Here is a 22,961-nt window from a genome sequence, read left to right on the forward strand (position 1 = left end):
GTCCCATCACAGGGAAAGAACGGGAGCACTGCTCTTTAAAATGAAGACAGGCCACACTTCTCGTCCCATCTAAAAGGTGATGAGATGGTTTGAAGGAAACAGAAGGCAACCAGTCTCTCTTCCCATACAATACCCTCAGGCATTCTTGTGCAGGATCTTCTCCTGAGTTTAGCACTTCAGTTGCCAAGCCAGAAATCTTGGAGACATTATAGGATGGGGAAACCAGCTGACATCACGCCTTGGGCTGAACAGGCAGTCCAGTTGCTACCTCCTGTCAATTTCAGCTGTTCAGACAAGGCAAGCAACTGAATCTACTGGCCACATTGAACAAGCAGTGCGGTCTGCTCCCTTAGGCAAACAAGAAAGTATGTATGTATTATTGCATTTATGTCCCACCTTTTTTCCTCCAAGGAACCCAAGGTGGCGTAAATAATCCTCCTCTCTGTTTTATCCTCACAACAACAACCCTGTGAGGTGGGTTGGGCTGAGAGGCTGTGACTGGCCCAAAGTCACCCAGTGGGTTTCCATGGGCGAGTGGGGACTAGAACTCGGGACCTCCCAACTCCCAGTCTGACACTTTAGCCACTACACCACACTGGCTCTCATTGTGGTGTCTCTCCCCATGCAACCTGATTAAGAGGTATTACAAACACAAGAAGAGAAGTGACAGAATGAATCTGGGTCCCTGAGAAAAAATGTGAGGACTAAGATGGGATGATGGCCCATGACTGCAACTCAGAGCAGTTTTCAACCAAAACCTCATAGTATTGAGGCTTAAGTGCACTGCTGGTCAACAATTCAGCCTAGGTTTCCGGCATTTCTCAGGATTGGCAAAGAATAATCTTTAACCATTCAAAGATGAAGATAAGAGCCTGCCTGTGAAACTCCAAAGCCAAGGATCACTGCCTGAGCTCTATGTGACCCACCCCTGCCAGCTGCCCAGTGCAAACGCTAGCACACACGGCTCAGGCGTCAGGTTCAAATTCCAGCTCATGAGGTCACCTTGGGCCAATCACAACAGCCTAACCTACCTCACAGCATTGTTACGAGGACAAAAGCATGCACCCACTCCTAGAGGGAAGGTGGAATATACATGTTAAGAACAGAAAGTTAAGAATATGTGTAGTTGGGACAACTTATAATATGCTATAAATACTTTAAAGCAAGTGACCGTAACATGCAGAATGACCACAGAGATAAGTCACATTAAATTATTGTAAACTGAAGGTGTCTGTCAGTTGGGTGGTATATAAATCTGAACCGCCCAGAGAGCTCCGGCTATTGGGCGGTATAGAAATGTAATAAATAAATAAATAAATAAATCTAATAATAAATAAATAAATAACACTGGTTTTTAGATGAAGGGCTTTGCTAGACCTACCAGGTGTTCCGTCGTTGAGGAGCGGTGAAAGCGGATTTTCCCGTTCAGCCGTGACGCCTCATGATCCACACCTGCCTTCGATTTGTGGCGGAAGTTTGCGCCGGTTGTGCTGCTGCCGCCGCGAGCACGGTTGCGCAGCCACACCGGCCTGATTGCCGCGGCTTTTTTTTTCGCTCGCTGCACGGTTTGCGCAAGTCCGAAAGACCGCAAACTTGCGCAGCCGTCAGCGATGCCGCCGCCGGCCCCGGCGGCAGTGGCGCTGGAGCCGGCGGCGGCGGGGGCAGTTGAAGTGCCAGCTGAAGTGCTGCTGGTGCTGTTGAGGGTCAACATTGATGCGCTCACTTCCTGATGGGGGTCGTGGCGGGTGTCATATGACCCGAGGTCAATCGTCTGCATGGGCACTCTGTGCCTACATCTCCCATCATGCCTCTGAGGTGTCGGCGGCGATGACCGCCTCTGTGCCCTGTGCCCCATCCCAAGGAGCCAACCCACATCTGGCCATAGCCATGGCAGCAGCCCACAAACAGCTCTGCCCTCTGCCAGCCTGGTACCCACACTAACAGGCAGCGTACAGCACCGCCATTATGCGGCCACGGTAGCTGCCCACCGCAAGGAGTCACCAGCCACTTTTCCGTTCCTCCGTTCCTGCGCAAACTGTCACTGGGGGAATAATAAAAAAAAGCCGCTCCGCCGCGCTGCCCCAGCTGGCGGACTGCGCGCAAATGGCGGAGGCGGCTTGACCGAAGCCGCTGGCCACTCCCCTTAGCACGCCTTTTCCTGCCCAGTGCGGACCGCAGTGACCTCACATCCTCCCACACGTACTCCGAATTACCACAGGACGGCAGGAAAAGGCACACTAGAACTCACTTTTTTAAAGTCGGGAGAAAGAGGCTTCACCGCAGGATAACGGCGGATCCTCGTGAACGTCATCTGGAAGCCTCGACGTGACTGCGGAAGGTAACGCGCGCTAGAGACTCGTCTAGTAACGCCCGAAGTTTACAGAGACCCTGGGAAGGCAGCTAAGGCAATAATCCTACGCACACTTACTTGGGAGAAATCCCAAGTGAACATAGTGGAACTGACTTCTGAGTAAATATGCATAGGATCGAATGCTAAAAACTGGCACAAACCAACTCTTACAATGGATACTAATAATTCAATGCTTGACTAAGACATCACCTTATTTCTCATTCGCTGCACCCGTATGCCCTCAATTGTTTGCAAGGTCATTAAGAAGTGAAATAAACGTCACTATTAAATCCACACACATACATCATGCTGTAAGACACAAACTGGCAACAGTCCTAAACACACTAAGCGAGGGAGCTGCTGTGTTGCTGAGACGCTGTTCCCCTCCTCTGCCCTGGAATTATGGGATCAGGATAGGATGGTGTTCTAGCTAGTTCTGGCAGACGGTGCTTGAGAAATGCCCAGGACAAGTTGAAGCCCCTGAAGTTCTAAGGGCAATTCAGTAACGAGAAGGGAGAAACAAGCTCCGATTCTATACCGTCTTACTTGGGAGTAAACCACACTGGACTCAATGGGTCTTACTTCTAAGTAGACATGCATAGGATTGCACTGTAGGAGGACAAAGCTCTGGCCATTTATTATAATACTAATAATAGAAATAATAATAATAATTTTATTTCTTATCCGCCTCTCCCTTTGGATCGAGGCAGGGAACAACATTAGTGCAGGAATCAACACATTTTTTAAAAATCCTTGGTTTTACATTAATCTGGGTAGGCCTGCTGGAAAAGGCTAGTCTTCAAAGCTGCCTTAAAATCACAGAGGGAGTTAATATTACGAATCTCCTCCGGCAGGCCGTTCCATAATCCAGGGGCGACAGAAGAAAAGGTTCTCTGGGAAACTGATGTCAGCCTAGTCTTGGCTGACTGAAGTAAGTTCTCCCCAGAGGACCTGAGTGTGCAGGGCGGACTATATGGGAGAAGGCGATCCCGCAGGTAACCTGGACCCAAACCATTTAGGGCTTTAAAGGTAATGACCAACACTTTGTACTTTGCCCGGAAACTAATTGGCAGCCAGTGGAGTGATTTTAATGTTGGGGTAATATGCTCACCCCTAAATGTACTGGTGACCAACCTGGCTGCCATATTTTGAACTAGTTGAAGTTTCTGAACTAGGTACAATGGTAGCCCTATGTAGAGCGCATTGCAGAAGTCAAGCCTTGAGGTTACCAGCGCATGCACTACTGTCTTTTGGTCTTCTGACTCTAAGAAGGGGCGCAGCTGGCGTATCAGCCGAAGCTGATAGTAGGCACTATTTACATCTCTACACCCTTTCTTCTTGTATCCAAAGCGGTGATGGGAAAAAGAGCACATCAAATGAGTGCACACTGGACACATCTAGGAGTTAAACAAATGTCTTTTCTATGCAGTATCGCTTACAGTGCCAATATCAGTACATAAAATGCATTGGGACAATGATAGGAAGCCTGAATAATGCAGCTTTTTCACTACCTTGGCTTTTTCAGTCTTCTTCCTACTCTCTCTTCCACACCTCTGCTAAGCAGTCTTCTATTCCTGTTCACAGAAGTATGTTCTTGGACTAAACACACATTGAAGAGGAGAGGGAGGCTGGGGAGAATTAAAAGAGAAAGAGAGAGAGAGAGAGAGGCCCAGCAGGATTAGAGAGAGATGTACAGATCCTGAAATCAATGCAGCAGATGTTTGTACCCTATTTTTTCGATTCTAAGACGCACTTTTTTCCCCATATAAACATCTCTAAAAATGGGGTGCGTCTTAGAATCGCGGGTGTGTCTTAGGGTGTTTTTTTTCTGTTGGTGGTACTGAAATTAGTGCGCATCTTACAATCGAAGAAATACGGTATCTCCCATCACCAATTCAGTTTCAAACAGTTACAGTTTGCCCTTGAATTGATCAGGATTGGCACTGATTCGATCAGGGCGCCATCCTTATTTTTAAAAATGCCTGTACGTCTCGGCAGCAGCATGTGCCGGGCAGTTGCTTGCCCCTCATCTTGACTTCATGATGTCCTGCCCCAACCCAATGGCCCAGGGAGTACGCACAGCTGCACAGCCGCCGCACGCAGCCTATAACTGGCCAGGCGTGCTCCATGACTCATCTCTTTGAGCCTGGAGCTGCTGCATCATGGATTGTTTTCCTTCCCTGTCTGAACTCTAGCGGCGTGCTGGGGGAGAGTGGAGACCGAAGTCCCCTCCATCCTTTCCCTTCCTCTGCAGCAACAGGCTGTGTCCACACCTCGGGGGCAGGAGGGGCAACGGGTACACCCAACGCGACAACCCACACTCAAGCTTTATTATGAGTGAGGGTTGCCGTTGCACAGTGGGTTGTGGTGTTGTGTGACCCATCTGTGCTAACAAACCATGGCTTGTTAACCATGAACAACCCACAGTTCACAACCCAACAACAAACTACAGGTCCTCTTCATGGTTTTTTTTGTGGTTAACAAATCGTGATTTGTTAGAGCAGCTGGGTCACACAACACAACAACCCATGTTTCAGCAACAACTCACATTCAACCCATATTCAACCTTGAGTGTGGGTTGCCATGTTGTGCAAACCCAGCTAATGACTGAACATACAGCTCCACCCAGCAGCTGCTATGGAGGTAGGGAAGTTGGAGGAACCTGGTTAGGACTAGAGCTCAAAAAGCTATCACCGACTCGGTCCCCCCAGACTTCAGCTCGTCTTCTGCTAGAGGGTTGGCCAGCTAGTAGATTTTATATTATTTGCAGAAATAGACATTTGCACAAATTGCAGCCACAATTTGCACAAATGTCTACTTCTGCAAATAAAATAATTTTATTTATTTATTTATTTATTTTATTACATTTTTATACCGCCCTATAGCCAAAGCTCTCTGGGCGGTTCACAAAAATTAAAACCATCATAAAACAACCAACAGGTTAAAAGCACAAATACAAAATACGGTATAAAATGCACAACCAGGATAAAACCACGCAGCAAAATTGATATAAGCTTAAAATATAGTTAAAACAGTAAAATTTAAATTTAAGTTAAATTTAGGTGTTAAAATACTGAGAAAATAAAAAAGTCTTCAGCTGGCGACGAAAGGAGTACAGTGTAGGCGCCAGGTGGACCTCTCTGGGGAGCTCATTCCACAACCAGGGTGCCACAACAGAGAAAGAAAAGGTTCCCGAATTTTTTGGGGGGGGGGCGGGAAATGCAGCTCAACTCAAACTTGGTCACTCCGTAGAACTTTAGCAAGCCCCCAAAGAGCCAGATTTCCTGGCACGGACATCCCCAATTGGTGGCTGCTTGCAAGGCGAGCAGCAGGGGACTGTGAGACTGAGCACGCCCTGCACGGAGGTGAAAAGCGGAAGCAGCGAGGTTAAAGACAGGTCTGGCAGCCCCACCGCCCCAATCACTGCAAACACAAATGCAAAGGCATCTTTGGGGGCAGGCGGCGGGGGCAGGAGCCCCAATCCCCCCTCCTCCTGGTGCACCACTTTCACACTGGGCCTGTTCACATGAACACCGTGGCTTATTAAAGCCGTGGTGGGTTGCGGCGCATGCCTGTGGCCATTTTGAATATTCATCCCTAAAACAGCCCAGGGGTTCTGGATGGTTCGTTAACCATACCAACAACCTTTGACGGATTTGGACATCGTGATAAGCCGGGATGACCGCCCTCCGAGGCGTGAACATTCAAAATGCCTTAGTTACATCCCGATTGGATTACTATAATGTGCTCTACGTGGGGCTGCCTTTGAAGAGTGTTCGGAAACTCCAGCTGGTTCAAAGAGCTGCAGCCAGATTGTTGACTGGGGCTGGTTACAGAGAGTAGACAACTCCCCTGTTAAAACAGCTCCACTGGCTTCCAGTCTGTTTCCGGGCACCATTCAAAGTGCTGGTTATGACCTATAAAGCTCTATATGGTTCGGGTCCAGGTTATTTGAAAGAACGTATTCTCCCTTATGAGCCTGCCCGTGCTTTGAGATCTTCTGGAGAAGCCCTTCTTTCAGTCCCACCTTCTTCACAGGCACGCTTGGTGGGAACATGGGAGAGGGCCTTCTCGGTGGCTGCTCCGGTGCTCTGGAACTCTCTTCCCAGGGAAGCTAGGCTGGCTCCCTCCTTGATGGGCTTTCGGAAGCAGGCTAAAACTTTTTTGTTCCAGCAGGCCTTTGGAGAATAATCCAGCCCTCCATCTATGTTAATGTCTTATAATTTTGTTGTGTATTTTTTAATTGTTTATGGTTTTGTTTCCCTCCCCCCCCCATGTATATTTTAAACTTTGTAAGGCCGCCTTGAGGCCCAGCATTGGGCAAAAGGTGGGATACAAATAAATATAATAATAATAATTTTTAAAAAAATGACCGGCCGAAGTTTAAATCGCGTGAACCAGAGTCTTGTGTTGCAGGAGGGCTGGCTCTGGTAGGAACTTTGGAAGCTGCTGCATGCTGGCCATCTTTAGAAGACAGTTTCAACCACAATGGTTAAGGCCTTGGTTTAAGGCAGCCTTCCTCAACCTGGGGCGCTCCAGATGTGTTGGACGGCACCTCCCAGAATGACCCAGCTGGCTGAGGCATTCTGGGAGGTGCCGTCCAACACATCTGGAGCACCCCAGGTTGAGGAAGGCTGGTTTAAGGTGTCTTCTGAACAGGGCCACTGAGTCAGCCCCTTGGGCCATCTAGCCCAGTATTGTTGACACGGACCGGCAGCAATGGTTCTCAGGCAGGAATTTTTCCAGCCCTACCTGGAGACGTGCCGACGTTCGAGCCTGGGGCCTTCGCCAGGCAAAGCTGGAGCTCTGCCACTGAGCCATGGTCGTGTTGTACAGTAGCCAGGGTTCACAGGGTCTAATTTATTTATATTTATTTATTACATTTTTCCACTGCCCAATAGCCGAGGTTCTCTGGGCAGCTTATAATGAAAAGTATAATATACAAAAGTCAAGGTTTTAAAAATATCATATAAAACCAGAATAAGTTATAGTCCAGGGAAAGCTTGGCTAAAAAGTTATGTTTTTAGGAGGCGTTTGAAAGAGGTTACGCTTCCTGCCTCCCGAACCACACGAGGGAGGGTTTTTCCAGAGGGTGGGTGCCGCTGCAAACAAGGCCCCCGGGCCTTTTGATTAGCAGGGATGATGACATCATCTGCCACCCCCCTCTGGCGTCACCTGTCCCCTCTGAGCTTGGCTGCAATCCTCACTGTGGTGCTTAGGAAAACGGCTTGTCCCAGCAACGATATATCATTGTGAGCTGTCCCTGTTGTAATGCATAATATTTTTGGGTGGCTCAGTCTCGAATGAGCAATTAAGGCCCATTAGCTTTGCAAAACACCTGCTCTGGGTGGAGATGAAAACTGCTAGAACTGGTTTGGTGAAATGGCGCAAGGCAGCTGCCTGGATTTTGGGACTCTCCTTGGGGGAGCGCTTACGCGACATGATGAGCGCCCATGCTTCAAAATATACCAGTGCAAAGCGAGAGGAAGTCCGGACAGTCTCCCTTCCCTTCCATCTTTCTGGTGAGGAAGCAGGCAGGAATCAGCATGAGACTGCAAAAACGTCTCTTCCTCTCCTCTCTTCCTCCTGTCGCTCTGCGTTAAGATGTGTGTAGAGCTGGAACGAGGTGGGGGAGGAAGGTCCTGCTGGTCAGCCCCTTTTTCCAACTAGCCCAGTACTGTCGACACAGACCGGCAGCAACGGCTCTCCACGGTTTCAGGCAGGAGTTTTCCCAGCCCTGTCCGGAGGTATCCGGGATCAAACCTGGGACCTTATGCAAGCAAAACACGCGGCCTGCCACTCCTCCTCTTTTTCCAGAGCCAACATACACGCCAGGATCTCTCTAGCTCTTTTCCCAGCAGCCTGCTTGAACAATAACAGAGGCTTTGGCCGAGCACGCCTCAGTGTGCCTCAGCTGCGCGACGACGCCTGTTTATGAGCCAAGGGGGGATTCTAATCCATGCAGACAATTATGAATAGACAATTGGAGGGGGGAGGGAGTGTTGATGGGAAAGGGGGGAGTCCTTTCTTCTCTGTATCTCAAAAATAGGGAAAAAAGAAACATGGAAAGATGTTCACGCTCAGACAAAAGACGCACCGGCTTTTAACTGAAATTGAATAGAAAGCATTTGAGGCTGCCTCACTGGGACTACCCCTTTGAATTTGGATGGTTTCCCCTATTTATTTTTACTTCTCTGGTTAGATTTTCAACTTGCCCCACCTTGAAGGCTGGATTAAGTGATTATCACGATCACGGTCGTCGTTTCCATCCTGCGTGTTGTTGTTAACAACACTAAAACAGCTTACAATGGATGAACGCAGTTCCATTGAAATCACACAAAATTAAAAGTAAACAAGGCACAAAGATGTTCCTCCAATCCTCCAAGAGAAGGAAACACAACAACGTAGTGTTGTGTACCGAGCAAAATATAACATAAAGCACACACACAGGGCTTTTAATGGTTTGAGGGTGAGGGTTTTAAATGGAACTGTCTTAATGTGGGTTGAGGGTTTTAATGGAATTGTTTTATATGTTATTGTAAAGCACCTCGATGCCAGAAATGGTGAGGCGGCGCTATAAAAATGCTTTAAATAATAAAATAAATAAATAAATAAATAATATCAGAATAAAACTGGGCAATGCCTACGATCTGGAATATTTTGAATGGTACGGGCAGGATCCAGCCCAAGTATTTAAGCACTTTGAAATTGACAGCGATTCTGATGGGAGAGACGTGGAGCAGAACCCTGCTCACATGTACTGTGTAGTAACTCCCACTGTGTTCATTGTGGCTTACTCCTAGGAAAGTGTGGTTAGGAGGACTACAATTATTATTATTATTATTATTATTATTATTTATTTATTTATATAGCACCATCAATGTACATGGTGCTGTACAGATAACACAGTAAATAGCAAGACCCTGCCGCATAGGCTTACAATCTAATAAGTTGTAGTAAACAATAAAGGGGGAAGGAGAATGCAAACAGGCACAGGGAAGTGTAAACAGGCACCGGGTAGGGTGAAGCTAACAGTATAGAGTCAGAACAAACTCAATATTTGAAGGCAATAGGGAAAAGAAAAGTTTTTAGCTGAGTTTTAAAAGCAGTGATTGAGTTTGTAGTTCTCAAGTGTTCTGGAAGAGCGTTCCAGGCGTAAGGGGCAGCAGAAGAAAAAGGACGGAGCCGAGTAAGGGAAGTGGAGGTCCTTGGGCAGGCGAGAAGCATGGCATCAGAGGAGCGGAGAGCACGAGCGGGGCGACAGTGTGAGATGAGAGAGGAGAGATAGGCAGGAGCTAGACCGTGAAGAGCTTTGAAGGTCAGCAGGAGAAGTTTATATTGGATCCTGGAGTGAATTGGAAGCCAATGAAGAGATTTCAGAAGTGGAGTGACATGGTCAGAGCGGCGGGCCAAGAGGATGATCTTAGCGGCAGAGTGGTGGACAGAGACCAGCGGACTGATGTGAGACGAAGGAAGGCCAGAGAGAAGAAGGTTGCAGTAGTCCAACCGAGAGATAACCAGTGCGTGAACGAGAGTCTTGGCAGAAGAGACAGACAAAAATGGTCGAATCCTGGCAATATTATACAGGAAGAAACTTAAGTCACACTCACATGCGTCACTCCCGGATAGAAACTGAATGGCTCTTCAAAACACTGTTTTGGCCAGATCGTGCGCTTTGATGTTTTAAAATGTCAGACTAATAGGAGGGAACGGCACAGAAGAAACAGGGAAGGGAAGCTAGAAATGCGAAGAAATGCCACTGTGGAGTCCTGTTGCAGTGTTCCGGCTGCAATCCTACGCCCGTGAATTCAGTGGGAATTCAATGGGAAGCCTAAGCCAGGGTCGGACTGTTGAGTTTTGCAGCCAAAAGAGCAGAGTATTTTGTGGCACCTCAAAGACGAGCACCTTTATTGGGGCGAAAGCATTGTGGACTGTGGCCAAACTAGGCACGGGATGGATCAACAGCATCGGTGGGCTAGCGGAGGAGGAGGAGAGCAGGAGTCCGACCCTTTCCCCTACCACAGTCCTGATCTCCCCCTCCAAGAGCTGCTATTTGCACTGGGATGTGGAAGTGTCCCCACCCTTCCACAGTCGGGGCAGAAAGGGTTAAGCATCCCCACAATCCCAGCGCTGCTCAGGATCCCCCCGCCCCTGGCCGGTGTGCTGGGCACTCGCCCTAGACTAAAGGGGGCACTAATCTAAGCTCAGCAGCTTAGAGTTTGTCCAGGATGCCACCTTCACTGAGCAAGGACTAAAAAAGAAGCAGTTGTTGTTTTTCTCCTTCCCTGCACCCTGCCGTACCCCAAAAAACCCTCATCAGCAGACTTCACCAACCTAGCGCGCTCCAATTGCGTTGGAGCACAACTCCCATCAGCCCCAGCCAGTAGTCAACCTCTAGGGATGATGGGAGTTATAGTCCAAGACATAGGAAAATGAACTTCCACCCCAGAGCTTTCTGGCACAATCCTATGCAGGCTTAGACAGGAAAAAGTCCTGTCAATACTGGGAGTCGTCCAGCTTTTTCCTGTCTAAGCCTGCATAGGATTTCCAGTCTGATGCCATGGGTCCGAAGTTAAAACTACTACAGCAGTGGAACCTGGCGTGCTAGGTTTTGCCGTTCCACACACGCCAAACTGCTGCGGGGGTGGGGGTGATGAGCTCAGGGAGTTTCTCTAGGGTGACCCTATGGAAAGGAGGACAGGGCTCCTGTATCTTTAACAAGTGTGTAGGAAAGGGCATTTCAGCAGGTGTCATTTGTATGCATGCAGCACCTGGTGAAATTCCCTCTTCATCACAACGGTTTGTGCTGCAGGAGCCCTGCTTTCTTGACCACATATAAAAGAGGACAGGGCTCCTGCAGCTGTAACTGTTGTGATGAAGATGGAATTTCACCAGGTGCTGCATGCATACAAATGACACCTGCTGAAATTCCCTTTTCTGTTAGGTAGGGTGACCCTATGAAAAGGAGGATGGGGGGCTCCTGTATCTTTAACAGTTGCACAGAAAAGGGGATTTCAGCAGGTGTCATTTGTATCTATGGAGAACCTGGTGAAATCTCCTCTTCATCACCACAGTTAAAGCTGCAGGAGCTATACTAGAGTGACCAGATTTAAAGGAGGGCAGGGCACCTGCAGCTGTAACTGTGGTGATGAAGAGGAAATTTCCCCCAGGTTCCCCATATATACAAAGGACACCTGCTGAAATTCCCTTTTCAATACAACTGTTAAAGATGCAGGAGCCCTGCCCTCCTTTCCATATGGTCACCCTACTGTTAGGCTGAGTTCGGAGGGCACGCTCATCAACTGAGGTGTGTGTGTGATAGGAACAGAATGGGAAACAACGGTTGTCTGAACTCAGCCTTAAAGATCCAGGACCCCCGTCCTCCTTTCCCATTTGACCACCCTACCCGAGGGCCAGCAATTCGCGCAACGGACGTCCCGCGGCAGGCAGCCTCCTGCGGGTACCGCCGCGCCTGGCAGCCGGAGCCTCAATCTCGCAGGCCAGCGTCCGTCCCCACCGCCGGCTTGGAGCCCGACCTCGGCCACCCCGAGGCTCTGGCTTGCCCTGGCCGCTTCGGGGTAGCCACGCCGCCACCACCACCACCGCGCACCCCCGCGCGCGCGCCCCGCACAGCGCTTCTTTGCCCCGGACTCATTTACCTGCCAGGGTCGCTCCTCGCCAAGGCCGCCGGGGATCGCTGGCGGTGGCAAAAGCCGGCCGGGGAGCGGCGTCGGAGGCTGAGCGCGGCTGCTCGAGCGCGGAGCCTCTGGCGAGAGCAGCAGCGGCGGCCGCGCCGCGCCTTCCCCGCCCACCTGCTGCTGCTGCTGCTGCTGCTGCTGCTCCGGCGGCTGCGCTGCCCCTCCTCCCCTGGCGCGGACTTTCCTCTTACGCGCTTCTCGGCGCGGGGAACACTCCGCCGCTCGCCCTGGTGTCCGGGAAGGGCGGGGGAGGCGCCGTCGCCAGGAGAGAAGCCGGGAAGGGCGGCGGCGGAGGAGGAGGAGGAGGCCGCGTCGCGGGGGGCGTGTGTGGGAAGAGTGGGGGCGGCCTGCCGGTTTCCCCTGCCCGGGCGCTGGCTTCGCACGTGCCTGTTCGTCAGCCTCGACCGGCTGCTTTTTTTTTTGCTCCAGTGGGGCCCTCCGCGGCCGCCCCGAACCCTGGGATGGAAGCGCAGGTGTTTGAACGGCCCGAGCATGTGCAGAGTGCAGGCTGTCAGCCTTCCAACACGTTGAATGAGAGCGGAGTGAAAATGCTCCTATGCATGTGCAGAGTGCAGGCTGTCAGCCTTCCAACACGTTGAATGAGAACGGAGTGAAAATGATCCTACGCATGTGCAGAGTGCAGGCTGTCAGCCTTCCAACATGTTGAATGAGAGTGGAGTGAAAATGCTCCTACGCATGTGCAGAGTGCGGGCTGTCAGCCTTCCAACATGTTGAATAGGAATAAAGTGTTAAATGCTCCTGAGCGTATGCAGAGTGCAGGCTGTCACATGAAATTGGACTCTGAGATTGGGGGAAAGAGAGCAGGAGTAAAAAGGGCTGAAGTACAAGCGGAGATCTATTCTTATTTTGGCCCACTGCCTTCCTCGGGGCCGCTGGACTCTTGCCCTTTCTAGTCTTGGCGGCTTGCTCATCTCCTTCACTGACGCACCAATATATTTAGGGCTGAGACATCTGAGTGGGCATCTGTTGTGCTGCTGCTGTGGTTTCTGCCGGGCCGTCCGTGTATGCTGCTGCAGCGCAGGAGTGGGCAGGCCTCAGGCTTGCAGGGTCTGCCTTGTTGTTTTATAGAATGCCAAGTTCTAGCAACCAGACCCAAATAGTGGCTTATGGGGAAAGACAGGCACAAGATTTAAGGAGAAGGGTACCTCTGAGCACATGCTCAGCTCAGGAATTTGTTTTCAGCACCCAGCCTAAGCTCATTGTTATTTCACCCATTATTATTATTATTATTTCTTACCTGCCTCTCCATATTGTTAAAACTTCCTAAAAAAATACTAAAATTCCACTGGATAGGCCTGCCGGAAGAGATCAATCTTTAGGGCTCTCTTAAATGCTAAAAGACTGTTAAGTTGATGAGTCTCCTCCGGCAGGCCATTCCACAGTCTGGGAGCAGCAGAAGAGAAGGTCCTCTGGGTAATACCTGTCAGCCTAGTTTTGGCTGGCTGAAGGAAATTCTTCCCAGAGGACCTGAGTGTGCAGGGTGGATGGTACGGGAGAAGGCCATCCCGCAGATAGCCTGGACCCAAACCATGTAGGGCTTTAAAGGTGATAACCAGCACTTTATACTTCGCCCAGAAATTAATCCCTCTCCTGCCTGGTCTGTCCTCCACAGTCTTCATGTCAACATCCTAATTTAGGGCAGCGGAGGCTGGTGGAATCTGCTCTCGGTTTCAGTCAGAACTCTAAAGCAGCACCTTTAGAGTTCTGACTGAAATCCTGAACGGATCAACAGCCCCATTGGCATCAGAGCCACCAGCCTCCACTGATCTGGATAGAGGAGCATTTTTCATGTGTTTCTAGTGTCAAACAACTGGGAGTCAGAAAACTTGGCTGATGTCTTGCAAACCACCCAGAGCCCTACCAGTAGTTCCTGATCTTGCGATGTAGCACTTTATACAGTTCCTAAAGCCAAATCCTGCCCTGATCAAGCAGGTCTCTGCACCCAGGGAAATTACAATCAAAAGGCAGAGAAAGCAACAGAAAGAGGAGAGCGAGAGCAAGCGGAACAGGAAAAACAGGCTGTGGTGACTCACACAGAAAATGTAATGACTCCTGTAAAAATAATAATTGATCTTTTACAACTGATTAAATCTGCATATGACATAAAAACAGTCCTGAATAATTCTTTGTTTTTAAAAGTATGTGTGTGGCATCTCCTGTGTGAGAAATGTTGCCGTGTGCCAAGAATGTTTTTAATAAGTACTGGTATTAAAAATAAGTAACTTTTTTTTTTAAAAAAAAGGAATGAATTTGGTGCCTGATTAATTCATCCAAGAATGTAAGTTAAATTTGAACCTCGGCGCACTTTTCATTGCAAAATGTATACAGGCCTAGACCTACAAAGAAGTCTTTCTAGGACATTGTTACTTGCACATATAAATAAACTCTCCAAATTTCAGCCATTTACCATTTACAGTTTTCTTTTTATACACATAAAGTGCCCAGCACAAAAAAAGAAATAATCCCCAAATAATCCAGCTAAATCCAGCTAGATTTCCTTAGACACACACACACACAAAACCCACAAGAAATCTATTGGTTTCTCCCATTCTGGTACTTTTTTGTCCTGGGCCATGGATAGTTTTGGGAAGAAAATATTCCATACTAAAAATAAGCAGAATTAAGTCCACTTCTTTAGTAATTGGACCTGTGGCTTTCTCCCCGCATCAAGGAGGCCTCCGTTGTTCTGCCTCATTCTCAGGGTGTTTTAAATTTATTTTTGTCATGTTTTTGAGCTGACGTAATCACGGCAAGGTGACAGAACAAGGTGCTGTGGTTTTTTCTATTACACATCTCCCTCTGCAGCCTCCCAGGCTGCCTGCACTGCCTGATTGGAAAGAGTCCTATTGTCTCATGACGTCTTGCCCTGCACTTTAATGAAGTGCGGGAAGCCGAGGAGGCTACAGGCTGCCAGAGAGATGATTGAACAATGAAAGACAGGACACTCACACACGCTCCTGGGCCACCTCCCAAGTAAGGTACGCATAAGAAACCCAAACCCAGCCCATGGGAATTTATCCAAAATTTCTTCTGCTTTGAATTTCATTTCAAACGCCATTTTCTATCTATCAAATTGAAGGAGAAAGGCAACAAAACTGGGGAAGACATTTTCAGTACAGCACTAGTTAAAACCAAAGAAATCCAAAGGATTAAAGGTGGGGATAGGGAAGTTTTTGGATTTCCAGAGGTTGTTGGACTTCAACTCCCGTAAGCCCCAGCCAGCATGACCAATGGTTAAGTGTGGTGAGCAGTAGAGGCTGGTGGCTTCGATGTCAGTGGGGTGGTAAATCCGCTCTGGGTTTTGGTCAGAACTAGTCAGAACACTAAAGAAGCTATCCAACTTTGGAGAGCACCTTTAGAGTTCTGACTGGTTCTGACCAAAACCCAGAGCGGATGCACCACCCCACTGATGTCAGTGCCACCAGCCTCCACTGGTGATGAGGGCTGCAGTTCGTGGGGGGGCCCAACAGTCCCCCTACCTCTGGATTACGCGGTTAAGCAAAAGGTTTGGCCATCGCACACCGCACAGCTGCTGTTGTGCAAGGTTCCTCTTCAGGATGCGCAGCCATGAATCACGCATGCTGGGTCTCATTACAGCCTTTGATCTCACACCTGCAAGGGCCCGTTGTCTGACGACGCACACTTTGCCCTAACCGTCTTCTGGGGTTTGCTGTGACATTTCCCATAAATAGCAGCGCAGGTAATTCGCCACTTGCCCAAACAATGCAATTCGACACCAAAAACATGTTTATTTATATTGCACCATCAATACGTGTGACGCTTTACAGAGCAATATCCATAAAGTAATATAAGCCTATGCGGCAGGGTTTTGCTATTTTATTGTTTTACTCTGTACAGCACCATGTACATTGATGGTGCTATATAAATAAAGAAGAAGAAGAAGAAGAAGAAGAAGAAGAAGAAGAAGAAGAAGAAGAAGAAGAAGAAGAAGAAGAAGCCAGTGCAATCCTAGTTTCAAGAAGACCTAGGCATTCTGTGCATGCCCCAGTAACCTCTCAACTTGATTTCTCTAATGTGCTTTCTGTTGGGCTGCCTTTTTTCAGAAGTTGCAATAGATTCAGAAAGCAGCGGTTAGATAAATTTCCAATGCTCGTCATAGATAACATATATTTTATAATAAATAATATTAAAATATAACTATATTAGCCTTCTGTTTACAAATTCAAGAGTTAAGTGTAGCACGAATGTAGACTAATAGTTTTAGGGCACAATCCTATCATGAGCTCCTGTAAGTGGAACAGGAGGTTTCGAGCCTGAAAAGACAGTTAATCAGGTAGATTGCACAGCAAGCATTTCATTCTCTCATAGCAACAGTTACAAACCGCAAGGTGTACTAAGAATCTTTATAACATTTATAGAAACCCTATTCCCTGTTGCAACCCTGATAAACACAGTCAAATTTCTTTATCTTTTGTTCAGCCATCAATCTCACATTCCAAGTGAGCCCCTGATTTCAATTTCTTTAAAACTGCCACCCTGAAGTCCTTGATGGTTTGTCCAGAGAGGTTAAAGTGTTTATAAATGTTCTTATGGTTGATTTGTGCCCATTTAATCTTTGTCTTAAAGATGGTCCTGTCTGATCGACGTGGGCACTTGACGCAGGTGTCCAAAAGCCATTCACATCCTTCAGTGATGTGCAGGTATATTTGCCCTGGATGTGGTGGAAAGCCCCGTGGGGTCTACCTACATTTTCACCAGTTTGCAAGAGCACGGCTGGCATTTAGGTGTATTGCACAGTCTCGAACTTTGCTCTGAGTCCACTGATGAGGTTTTATCCCTGGTCAACATTTGCTTCAGGTTAGCTGACTGCCTATAAGCTAGCATAAGGGTGTCTCCTGGTATGTCTCTGAGAGTGGGTTCTTCTTCCAGAATGGGCTGGAGGGCCAGATCTATACCTTGTGTCAAATCATTACGATCCCATCATAGTAACACTATACCCCTCTTGTGCATTTATACCTCATATGACACACAATGACATTTGTTGCAGTATTTTAGATAATGTGGAAGAAAAGGCAGGGGGAAAGCACTACGAATGTGGTATCTGGGATGTGTAAAGTGCCCCAACAGTTAGCAGTGGACTTCAATACTTCTATAAAGCAGTAGTGTAGATCCTGCCTAGGTCTCTGATAATGTGGATTTAGCCCTTGTAATTGTGCTATTTACCAAGTTTGTGTGGGATCTTAAGTTGATGAGCACTCACTGAAGTATGTCCAACTGGTTGTCAAGATCTTGTTCATATGCGTCTGTAACATATGGCTTGGTTGTAAAGAATGGATTATATATTTTTTTAATGTGATGAGAATGTTCACTACTTGCATGCAGATATGTGTATCGGTTAGTCTTTATTTAAAACACACACATACAAACCTGTCTTTTCAGACTCAAGGCCTCCGGTTCTACTTTCAGCATCTGATGAAGTGGGTTGCAACCCATGAAAGCCCATGCTAATTTATTAAGCAATCTGAAGAATTAAAACAGTTAGCCTGTATTTGGTCTACACCTCACCCTTGATAGTGTTAGAAATTTTGTGTCAGATTTTTGTCAGTAAGATTATCTAGCAGTGTGGGTGTCCACACTTGGTCAGAGTGTTAAAACCCACCCAATTAGTTTCTGTGGGAACTAATTGTTAGACAGTTTCTCTTGAGTCTTCAGAAATACCTGAAAAGAGGGCTGAACTCTCACCCGCCCCATAAGGCTGAGGAAACCTAGGTGTCTTGTGAGTGAAAAGGGCAGACAACCCTGGTTCAACCCTTTATACTTACAACAATCCCATGAGGTAGATGAGGCTGAGATTGACCCAAGGTCACCCAGGAGGTTTGGTGGCAATGTAGGAATCTGATCTCTTGGTCTTCCCAGTCCATGACTCACACCAGCTTATGAAAATGGCATGGACTCAAACTCTGGACTTGAGATGTGGCCCACTTGCTGAGAAGGTTGGCCACAACTGTTAAACTCTTCATTTCACCACCAGCAGCCGTTCCAGCAGACTGTATAGAAGGAGATGAGAGGGGAAACAGGGCCATTCCACTGGCCCAGCTGAAAGATGACTTCGTTTCTTCTCTTCCCTCCCCTTTCCTCTTTCCTTGTGTGTTGTATCTTTTCAGACCCTGTCCCCACAAGCCTGTGGGCAAGGACTGTCTGACTACATGGAAGTTATTCCGGGAGCCCCTTTGGCGATTGAACTAGGTAAAAATACATAAAAGAAATATACATTAATTAGTAACGTGCTCTTCAGTAGAGTGGTCTGTAATTACTTTCTCCCATATGTGTGAACTGGGCGGGAGCGGGGGCGGGGGGGGGCGAAACAAGTGTACATGGAACAAAGTAAAAGCTTGCAAATCTTTATACTCTTTGAGAACAACATTTGCGCTCCTTCTATGACAGCCTTCCTCAACCTGGGGTGCTCCAGATGTGTTGGACTACAACTCCCAGAATGCCCCAGCCAGCCGGCTGGGGCATTCTGGGAGATGCAGTCCAACACATCTGGAGCGCCCCAGGTTGAGGAAGGCTGTTCTATGACCTTGATGTTATCTGGTACATGGGGTAAATCCAGCCCTTCCAGGGCCAGCGCCAGGTTTTTGAGGGCCATTGGGCAAGATACCCTCCATGGGACCCCTCCTTCCTCGCTGGCTCTGCCTTCTCACCGCCATTGTCTCACCAACTACTATGGCTCCTCCTCTTCTTTCTCGCCTTTGCGATCTCTGGCTTGCTTGGCAGGCAGAGAGCTAGGGAGTGAGGAGGCAGAGCAAGAGGTGGCAACAACGAGGTGGCAACGGTGAAGAGGAGGAGCATCTCCAGGGCGGTCTTGTCCATTGGCCCCTCAGCATGTGCCCAGCCATGCCTACCCCAGGGACCCGACGACCCATCAAGTGTTAGATGTGTTTTCAATATACTAGCTGTACCCAGCGTAACATACGCCGTTGTAGCGTATCTTAAAGTTTATTAATTAAATATCATTGAGGGGGTGGGGGCTGCTTGGAGGCCGCCGATACAGCGCCGTCTGGCACACCTGGGGGGCAGGGAGGTCGGGGGAGGGGAGCAGGTGTCCCCCTCTCCCCGGGGTTCCTGTCAGCCTTGGCCCGGCCGCATGAGATTAGGCTGGGGCCTGGGCTCGCAGCAGGCAAGCAGCCTCCCACCCGGCCACCAAGGTCCCCAGCTGTGCCTCGCTCATGCTCCGGACCGTGGCGCTGCCCCCTTTGTGGGCGGGGGAGCAAGGAGGCAGAAAGGGGGGTAGGATTACCTTGGAAAGCCCAGAGGAGTCGGGCGAGGGGCTTAGCAACCTGTATCAGCTGATGTTACATGTTGTTACTGTTGCTTAGCAACCTGTATCAGCTGAAGCCTGTACGGAAACATACCTAAGCGTTTTATATATATAGGTGTGCATGTGTGTATGTGTGTGTGTGGCATGACACACCCTTTTAACATATAGTGCCCAATCAAGTAATAAATTCCAGTATCAGGCAGTAAGCCTATATACAACAGTTGCTGGGAACATGGGTGGAAGGATGCTGTTACACCATGTCCTGCTTATTAGTCCCTGGTCGGCAGCTGGTCGGCCACTGTGTGAACAGAGTGTTGGTCTAGATGGACCCTAGGTCTGATCCAGCATCAGGACTCTTCTGATGTTCTTAATAAAGCTAAACAAAATTATGGATCCTTATAGACTAAAGAGGTCCATAGTTCTTATGTGAAAGAAGAATTCATGTGAGCCATTGCTCACCCTTTCAAAAGCTTCTATTACCCTATATATAGTGTGGAGTAGTGGCTAAAGTGTTCCACTGGGAGTCGGGAGATCCGGGTTCTAGTCCCCACTCGGCCATGGAAACCCACTGGGTGACTTTGGTCCAGTCACAGTCTCTCAGCCCACCCTGCCTCACAGGGTTGTTGTTGTGAGAATAAAATGGAGAGGAGGAGAATTATGTACACTGCCTTGGGTTCCTTGGAGGGAAAAAGGTGGGATATAAATGCAATAATACACACACATATACATACTTACGCACACACATACACACAACCCTTATGAACTAGGCTGGTGTGTGTGTAAGAGAGATGGGGGGAGGGAGTGAAATCATTTCCCTCCCAAACACTAACACACATTTTCATTAAGATGAATTCAGATTACTCAACCTCAGACCTTGATTAACTGAAACTGCACGTTTTGATCCTTCTTACATTTTTCACCCCACCTTCCCTCCAAGGAGCCCAATGGCGCATACATGGTTCCATTCCCGTGAGGCAGGTTAGTTGAAGAGAGGGTGACTAGCCCAGGTGAGCTTCATTGAACCTGGGTATCCTCAGTCCCAGCCCCATGGGTAAATGAATCGTCATTGCTTTTTATATTGTATTTTGTATTTGTGTTTTTTAACTTGTTGGTTGTTTTATGATGGTTTTAATTTTTGTGAACCGCCCAGAGAGCTTCGGCTATTGGGCGGTATAAAAATGTAATAAATAAATAAATAAATAAATAAATAAATAAATCTTTTTTCTATGGCAAGAAAGAAACGGGGGACGGGGGGTGGGGTGCTCTTGGAATGAAAGTTTGCAGGGCTGCTTGCTTTCTGCCAATTTGACTAATGTTTCTGTTCCCACGGGAAAGAGACCCAGACCCCGCTGAGATTTCTGGAGACAGGATTTGGAGAACACAGCCCATTAATGTCTGTGCTACAGTGGCTGACAGAACATGACGGTATACTCACATGCATGCAGAGAGGGAGAGGGAGAGAGAGAGAAAGATGCAGCTCGACCATGGATAATGCATCTTCCTTTGAACAGATGGTCTTATGTGAAAACAGGCTGACGAATGCAACATGACCGCTTTTCATGTCCACCATGCACACAATTGGACCTTTGTGCCTCTGATTACAACGCTGAAGAGTCATGTTCACGTGGAGAGAGATCAGTGGGGTAGGGGTCCATTTTGAAGGGCAGGCGCTCATCATGACCGTCCCCATAGCCACACCCCCAAGGAGAACCTTGACATGCAGGCAGCTGTTTTGGTCCATACCAACAAACCAGTTCTGGGAATGTTCATCTCCACCCAGAGCAAGGCTTCGGTAAAGCTAATGGGTCTAATAGACTATTCATGACTGAGCCACAAGGCAGTTTACCACATTAAAAAGTGGTATAAAGTGTTTGTTATCACCTTTAAAGCCCTACATGGTTTGGGTCCAGGTTACCTGCAGGATCGCCTTCTCCCGTACAATCCGCCCTGCACACTCAGGTCCTCTGGGAAGAATTTCCTTCAGCCAGCCAAAACTAGGCTGACAGGTATTACCCAGAGGACCTTCTCTTCTGCTGCTCCCAGACTGTGGAATGGCCTCCCAGAGTAGACTCGTCAATTTAACAGTTGGGCACTATATGTTAAAAGGGTGTGGCATCACACACACACACACACACACACACACACACACACACACACCTATATATATATAACGCTTAGGTATGTTTCTGTACAGGCTTCAGCTGATACAGGTTGCTTGGCAACTCAATTCATGTTGTTGTTGTTGTTGTTATGGAGAATATTAAAAGCCAGAGTAAAATACTTAAATAAATTAATAAATTAATAGCCATAGCTAGCAAGACTAAAATACATTTTAAGCCTGGTGGCAAAATCCTAATGTCGTAACGGGCCATGTAAAAGTCAGTCGTGAAGGGGGCACTTCAACGTCTCTTGGGAGGGAGTTCTGTCCCCAAACCATTTACCACAGGGAACCTCAAGCCAGGCAACCTCAAGCCAGTGAGCCAAATATAATCCTTGTGGTGGCCCCATCCTGCCCTCCGTTTTTCCCAAAGTAGGAATGAACGGAGTCATGTGGTTTTGTTGCAGAATTAAGACCAGAGCTCTGCATGAAGTTATTTTCCTTTCCTGCCTTTCCATACTGTCTACTACATAACCTCTAGGTGGCACTGTGGTAGAGCAGAATAACGCAACTACAGTGGTGGGGCCTTGCGCTTTGTTTCGTGATGCCCCCAAATACCTGATTTTCCCCACGCCAAAAACTCCCCCTGCAAAATTGCTCTTAAAAAAAGAAAAGAAGCAAAACTGAGTGGTGATGTCATTGTCTAAAGCACGCATAAACAACTGTAAATGAGGAATGAGGAACACGCAAGAAAAGACTTGACTAGGAAAGCCTGCAGTTGTACTACAGCTCCCAGTGTCTCCCATCCCACATGTTGTAGTTGTAAGCATCTGAGGGCCCCAGGTTCGGGGAAGTCTATGTTTTACACGAATGTGGGTCACTAAACCCTGACAGCGAATTTTACAATGAAAAAAAGCTTTGAAAGAAGAGTATTTCGAATGGAGAAGCAGCAGGTGAGGAGCACGACCCATTCCCGTCCCTCCAAAATGCCCCCATTCCTCCCATGGACATAATTTGGGGGGGCCATGTGGAGGAAAGCCACTTGTGGGGGGCAATCTCGAGGGACGAGATGACAGACAGGGCAAGGGGTAATCTTGCTGTGTGAAGAAGTACTTCCTTTTATCTGTCCCGAGTCTCCCACCACTCAGCTTCATGGAATGGCCCCATTGGGTTCTAGTACTACGGGAGAGGGAGAAAAATGTCTCTGTACCCACATTCTCCACAACATGCATAATTTATTTCATGCATAACCAGGACCATAGAGCTGGACCGTAAGGAAAGCTGAGCGAAGGAAGATAGATGCTTTTGAACTGGGGTGTTGGAGGAAAATTCTGAGAGTGCCTTGGACTGCAAGAAGATCAAACCAGTCCATACTCCAGGAAATAAAGCCAGACTGCTCACTTGAGGGAATGGTATTAAATGCAAAACTGAAGTACTTTGGCCACATAATGAGAAGGCAGGATACCCTGGAGAAGAGGCTGATGCTAGGGAAAGTGGAAGGCAAAAGGAAGA

General features: G+C 48.1%; 2 protein-coding genes across 3 annotated transcripts in view; both read right to left on the reverse strand.

Moving 5' to 3' along the window:
• ADGRG1 (adhesion G protein-coupled receptor G1) overlaps positions 1 to 3,958 on the reverse strand; it is a 56,396-nt gene extending 52,438 nt beyond the window's left edge. The window contains exon 1 of the mRNA XM_063141160.1: positions 3,862 to 3,958. The gene's annotated coding sequence lies outside the window, so the exon portion shown is untranslated. The remainder of the gene's footprint in view (positions 1 to 3,861) is intronic.
• Positions 1 to 22,961, reverse strand: part of TMEM170A (transmembrane protein 170A) — a 382,399-nt gene that overhangs the window by 57,104 nt on the left and 302,334 nt on the right. The window contains exon 4 of one of the 2 annotated variants that reach the window (XR_010026143.1): positions 21,480 to 21,508. The exons of the other annotated variant lie outside the window; for it this stretch is intronic. The gene's annotated coding sequence lies outside the window, so the exon portion shown is untranslated. Of the gene's footprint in view, positions 1 to 21,479; positions 21,509 to 22,961 lie in introns of those variants that run through there. 2 annotated transcript variants of the gene reach the window in all.

Source organism: Elgaria multicarinata, chromosome 14 (assembly GCF_023053635.1).
Source record: "Elgaria multicarinata webbii isolate HBS135686 ecotype San Diego chromosome 14, rElgMul1.1.pri, whole genome shotgun sequence".
Lineage (NCBI taxonomy): Eukaryota > Metazoa > Chordata > Lepidosauria > Squamata > Anguidae > Elgaria > Elgaria multicarinata.